Source organism: Lutra lutra, chromosome 1 (assembly GCF_902655055.1).
Source record: "Lutra lutra chromosome 1, mLutLut1.2, whole genome shotgun sequence".
Taxonomy (NCBI): domain Eukaryota; kingdom Metazoa; phylum Chordata; class Mammalia; order Carnivora; family Mustelidae; genus Lutra; species Lutra lutra.
Genome location: NC_062278.1, coordinates 696,020 through 701,726, shown reverse-complemented (window position 1 = coordinate 701,726; position 5,707 = coordinate 696,020). Strand labels below are relative to the sequence as shown.

The window sequence follows — 5,707 nt, the reverse complement described above, 5'->3', positions numbered from 1 at the left end:
CCTCGAGGGTCTGACAGGCTGGGGGGAGGGTCGGAGGCCACAGGGAGCCAGCATGCTCGGGTGTGCACTCAGCAGGCAGCACCCGGGACAGCTTCGGAACGCCCTCGTCCACGGGCCACAGGCCTGGCAGGGCCCGTTCGTGGAAACTGGAATTGTTATGTGAAGACAGACGGGGTATCTAACAGTATTTTTACTGCCAGCCCGGGGCCACCCACGGGGATCCATGTGCTGCTCAGACATGGGGCCTGAGATGTGCTGGGACCCACCTCCACCGGGAGCTCCCCAGAAAGTGCCCATCCGGGGGCAACAAGGTCTGGCCCCACACCAACTGGGTCTCACTGTGGACAGAGTGAGACGTATTGGTGCGAAGGGGCTGGCGCCCAGCTCAGTGGCCAGAGGCCAGGAGTCCTCACAGGCCACAGTGGCCCCTGGGACTGTCCAGACGGGGTTTTCCCATCATCCGGGAGAAGGTTCCTGGAGGAAACCGTGAACCTCAGCCAGCACCCCGCCCAGCAGAGAGCTCTGGGGAGCAGCTGGGCTCCGGCCCAAGTCCGACTCCGGAAATGCCCCGCCCAGCACGCACTGCCTAAGCTCCAGGGAAGGAGACCAGAACGTCAGAGGAAAATCTGTTTCTTCTCCTCCCAAACAGCAATGGGCGGGTGGGGCTGGCGCCAAGTTTTGGGGGTGCTCGGCCCAGGGTGGGCGGGCAGGGTGCCTGGCCGAGCTGCCCGACGGCTTGTGACAAGGCCCAGCGTGGGGGTTCTGGTGGGAAATCTGGGGTGGGTGGGAGGGGGCGAGGCCCTGGGGCAGGATTCTGGCCACAATCCCCATGAGTCAGGCCAAGGCTGCGGTCCTGCTGCCTCTGGGAATGGCCACCGCGCTCTGCCACACTGCCCACGGCGCCCCCCACTTCTTGGCCCTGATCCCCACACACATGAGGGGGTGCCCAGTCTGACACACACACACACACAAGGGCCCTTGAGGCCTCCAGACCGGTGGCTCCTGCCCGATTTCCTACGGCCCGGAGAGCCTGGCGTAGATTACAGGCAGGAGCCCTGCTTTCCCTCACACGGAGGACAGACCCTGAGGGACATCTGTCCCATGGGGACCACAAGGCTTCAGAGCACCGCACCCCTGCAGGCACAGTGCGTGTGAACCCCTCTCGAGACCCACACACGCACGCTGCGGAACCCTGTGGAACCCCGCCCGTTCTGCAGACCTTCTGCAGGGCCTGCTCCCACCGGGGGGACACTTGGACCCCAGACAGATGGCCTTTGATATCAAGAGCACTGGGGGCCTCGGACAGTGATCTGGCGCCTTGGGAGCAGTGTCCTCAGCCAGTGCCCTGGGTGTGGGCTCCAGCTCAGCCCGATCAGGGGCCGCCGCCGGGGTTAGGCTGGCGGCCCCTCACCAAGCCCGATGCCCAGCCCCAGCTTCTGTGCGGTGTTCCAGCCCCTTCTGCCCACGAACCTCCTTGGCAGAGCATCTCTGGTCACATTTCCCAGACTACCTCCTGCTTGGAAGTGTCATCCGGGGCTGCCCCAGAAGCCTGGAGAAGCTCCCACGTGCCAGGACCTTGTCTTGCCCAGTCCCTAGTCGTACGTGTCTACCACATCAGAGACAGCAAATAGGGAGGGGTGGTCAGGGCTGGCCAGAGAGCTGGCTCACCTGGACGAGAGTGCTGGGGTCAACGGCCAAAACCCACAGGCCTGGTCCCTCCACCTCAATTTCTCCAACAGCCATCCTGGGACCATTGGGGGGCTTGGTCTACACAGGTAAGTGCAAGCAATAGCCCTATGGGGCTGCCCAAAGTGTCCAGACCCCAGGAAATGGCCAGAATTCCCCCCGAAGACTTGTGACCAGCGCCAGGGGGCGGGAAGGCCCCCAACAAGCTAGGAAAGCCAGGAGGATGGGGACCCGACCCCCCAACCCTGGTGACCAGGGGAGGGCATGAAGGAGACTGGGTAGGTAGACACAGTTTTCCCCTCCGTCCCTGGAAATGTTCTCCGCTTCAGGGTCCAGCCCATGCAGCCCCTCCCCCTGAGGAGATCACACCAGGAGAGGAAGAGAGCGTCAACGACCCCTGGGGACAGCACGGAGGCCACGGGGTTCCGCTGGCTTGTTTCCGCCTGGTCCTGGCTATGCGCTCCTCATGACTTCTGTGGAAATGCTGCTGGGAGTCTCGGGCCAACCCGCCGTGCTTGTGGACCCAGGCTCTCGCAAGTTCTCTAATCCCCGGATCACGTGGACTCCTTTTTCGCAAGCGTTCCTGGGCTTTGCTTCCATTTGTGCCCTGAGGACTATTCAAAATGAGATCCGGCCCAAGTGTAAATTTGGTTCTGACTTTGAAAACTTGGCAAGACCCCAGCCGCCCCCCGTTTCAGCCGCACAAGCTCACGATGGGAATCTGTGCACTGACCCAGACGGGAGGTGCCCGGACCCGCAGGCTCCCTGGGTGTGTTTCAGATCTGCAAACAAACAAGGTCTGAAATGCCCACGGTGGGGACAGGGAGAAGCTGTTGGCACAAACAGCTGAGATCCATGCGTGCGTTGTGGACAGATCAGAGCAGACAGGGCGCGGCTGTTCCCTGATGGGAGACTCGGGCCGGTGGGTTCCCGCAGTCCAAGGGGCTGCTGCACTGGGTTCCGTACCAGCCTGAGTCTGACCTTCCCTCCGCAGCGCTGGCTTCCTCCCAACCCTGCCCGCAGCTCTGCCCAGCTCTAGCCAGGCAGACCCTGTGCCCTGGCGGCCCGGAGTTGCCTTTGTCCTCCTGGAGGGAGGGTAGGGGAACATCTGGAGACCGTCAGGCACATCCGCACATGCAGCCAGAGAGACAGACTGCTCCAGGCCCAGGAGCCCCGGCCCTCCCTGCCCTGGAGGCCGAGGACACATTGTGTGCCTCCGTGGAACCCCAGAAAGGCAGGGGTGCCTCCTGGAGGGGGCCTCGTGTCCCGGCACCAACCACACGGCAGAAAACACACCTACCACCACCACCTCGCAGTGTAGAGACATGTCGGCCTGACCTCAAGTCCACTCAGGGAGGAGGGTGTTAGACCCAACTTCTGGCACGAAGAAACCCCAAGAAAATACAGCAAGTTGGAGGCCAAAACTTATGGGGAAATGTTACTAGTCTCGAAATAAATGGGGCTAGAGTGGGAAGTAGTGTCAGGTGTGGGAACCAGCCACATGGCATCGAGTCCTTTAGCACCACACGTCCGAACACTGAGATAAGACTGTTTCTTCTTTACTGTCTAAGCCGTATACGTTCATTGTAAAATTCAAATAGTTTTTAAAAAAAAAGAAATTTCGCTTTTTCGCAACGGGTTTGCCACCAGAACACAGGTGTCGTGAAAACCACCGCTCAACCTAAGCCAGAATGGGGAAGGAAAAGACTCATATCAACATCGTTGTCATCGGACACGTAGATTCGGGCAAGTCTACCACTCCTGGCCATCTGGTCTACAAATGTGGTGGGATCGACAAAACCATCGAAGAATTCGAGAAGGAGGCTGCTGAGATGGGACAAGCTCCTTCGAGTACGCCTGGGTCTTGGATAACTGAAAGCTGAACGTGAACGTGGTATCACCGTTGATATCTCCCTGTGGAAATTCGAGACCAGCAAGTATTACGTGACCATCATCGATGCTCCAGGACACAGAGACTTTATCAAAAACATGATAACAGGCACATCTCAGGCTGACTGTGCTGTCCTGATTGTTGCTGCTGGTGTTGGTGAATTTGAAGCCGGTATCTCCAAGAATGGGCAGACCCGTGAGCATGCCCTTCTGGCTTACACACTGGGTGTAAAACAACTAATTGTTGGTGTTAACAAAATGGATTCCACTGAGCCACCCTACAGCCAGAAGAGATACGAGGAAATCGTTAAGGAAGTCAGCACCTACATTAAGAAAATTGGCTACAACCCCGACACAGTAGCATTTGTGCCAATTTCTGGTTGGAATGGTGACAACATGCTGGAGCCAAGTGCTAACATGCCTTGGTTCAAGGGATGGAAAGTCACCCGTAAAGATGGGAATGCCAGTGGAACCACACTGCTTGAAGCTCTGGATTGCATTCTGCCACCAACTCGTCCAACTGACAAGCCCTTGCGTCTGCCTCTCCAGGAGGTCTACAAAATTGGTGGTATTGGCACTGTCCCTGTGGGCCGAGTGGAGACTGGTGTTCTTAAACCTGGCATGGTGGTCACCTTTGCTCCAGTCAATGTTACAACTGAAGTCAATTCTGTTGAAATGCACCATGAAGCTTTGAGTGAGGCTCTTCCTGGGGACAATGTGGGCTTCAATGTCAAGAACGTATCTGTCAAAGATGTTCGTCGTGGCAATGTGGCTGGTGACAGCAAAAATGACCCACCAATGGAAGCAGCTGGCTTCACAGCTCAGGTGATTATCCTGAACCATCCAGGCCAAATTAGTGCTGGATATGCACCTGTGCTGGATTGTCACACAGCTCACATTGCTTGCAAGTTTGCTGAGCTGAAGGAGAAGATAGATCGTCGTTCTGGAAAAAAGCTGGAAGATGGTCCCAAGTTCTTGAAATCTGGTGACGCTGCCATTGTTGATATGGTTCCTGGCAAGCCTATGTGTGTTGAGAGCTTCTCTGACTATCCTCCTCTGGGCCCTTTTGCTGTTCGTGACATGAGACAGACGGTTGCTGTGGGTGTCATCAAAGCAGTAGACAAGAAGGCAGCTGGAGCTGGCAAGGTCACCAAGTCTGCCCAGAAAGCTCAGAAGGCTAAATGAATATTATCCCCAATACCTGCCACCCCAGTCTTAATCAGTGGTGGAAGAACGGTCTCAGAACTGTTTGTGTCAATTGGCCATTTAAGTTTAATAGTAAAAGACTGGTTAATGATAACAATGCATCGTAAAACCTTCAGAAGGAAAGGAGAATGTTTTGTGGACCATTTGTTTTTTTGTGTGTGTGTGGCAGTTTTAAGTTATTAGTTTTTAAAATCAGTACTTTTTAATGGAAACAACTTGACCAAAAATCTGTCACAGAATTTTGAGACCCATTAAAACAAAAGTTTAATGAGAAGAAAAAAAAGAAATTCCAAGGTTTTTTTCCCTTTAAAAATATATAAACTTCTGATTCCATACAAATTTAGGATTGTTTGCTCCAGCTCTTTGAAAAATGCTGGTGGAATTTTGATCAGAATGGCACTGAACGTATAGGTTAGCTCTAGGCAATATAGACATTTTAACAATGTTTATTCTTCCGATACATGAGCATGGACTGGTCTTCCATCTTTTTGTGTCTTCTTCGATTTCTTTCATGAATGTTCTGTAGTTCCTCAAGTACAGATCCTTTACCTCTTTGGTTAGGTTTATTCCCAGGTATCTTACGGTTCTTGGTGCTATAGTAAATGGAATCGATTCTCTAATTTCCCTTTCTGTATTTTCATTGTTAGTGTATAAGAAAGCAACTGATTTCTGTACTTTGTTTTTGTATCCTGCCACATTACTGAATTGCTGTATGAGTTCTAATAGTTTGGGGGTGGAGTCTTTTGGGTTTTCTGTATAAAGTGTCATGTCATCCGAATCAGAAGAGTTCCTGAATTGCTAAGGAAATATTGAAAAGAAAAAACAAAACTGGGGGCATCACGTTGCCTGATTTCAACCTTTACTACAAAGCTGTGATCACCAAGACACCATGGTACTGGTACAGAAACAGACACATAGACCAGTG

The 5,707-nt window shown here is 53.9% G+C and overlaps 1 pseudogene; it reads left to right on the top strand.

The window, feature by feature from the left end:
- The first annotated feature begins 3,362 nt into the window (after positions 1 to 3,362).
- Positions 3,363 to 4,911, top strand: LOC125093170 (elongation factor 1-alpha 1-like; annotated as a pseudogene).
- Positions 4,912 to 5,707: the final 796 nt, after the last annotated feature.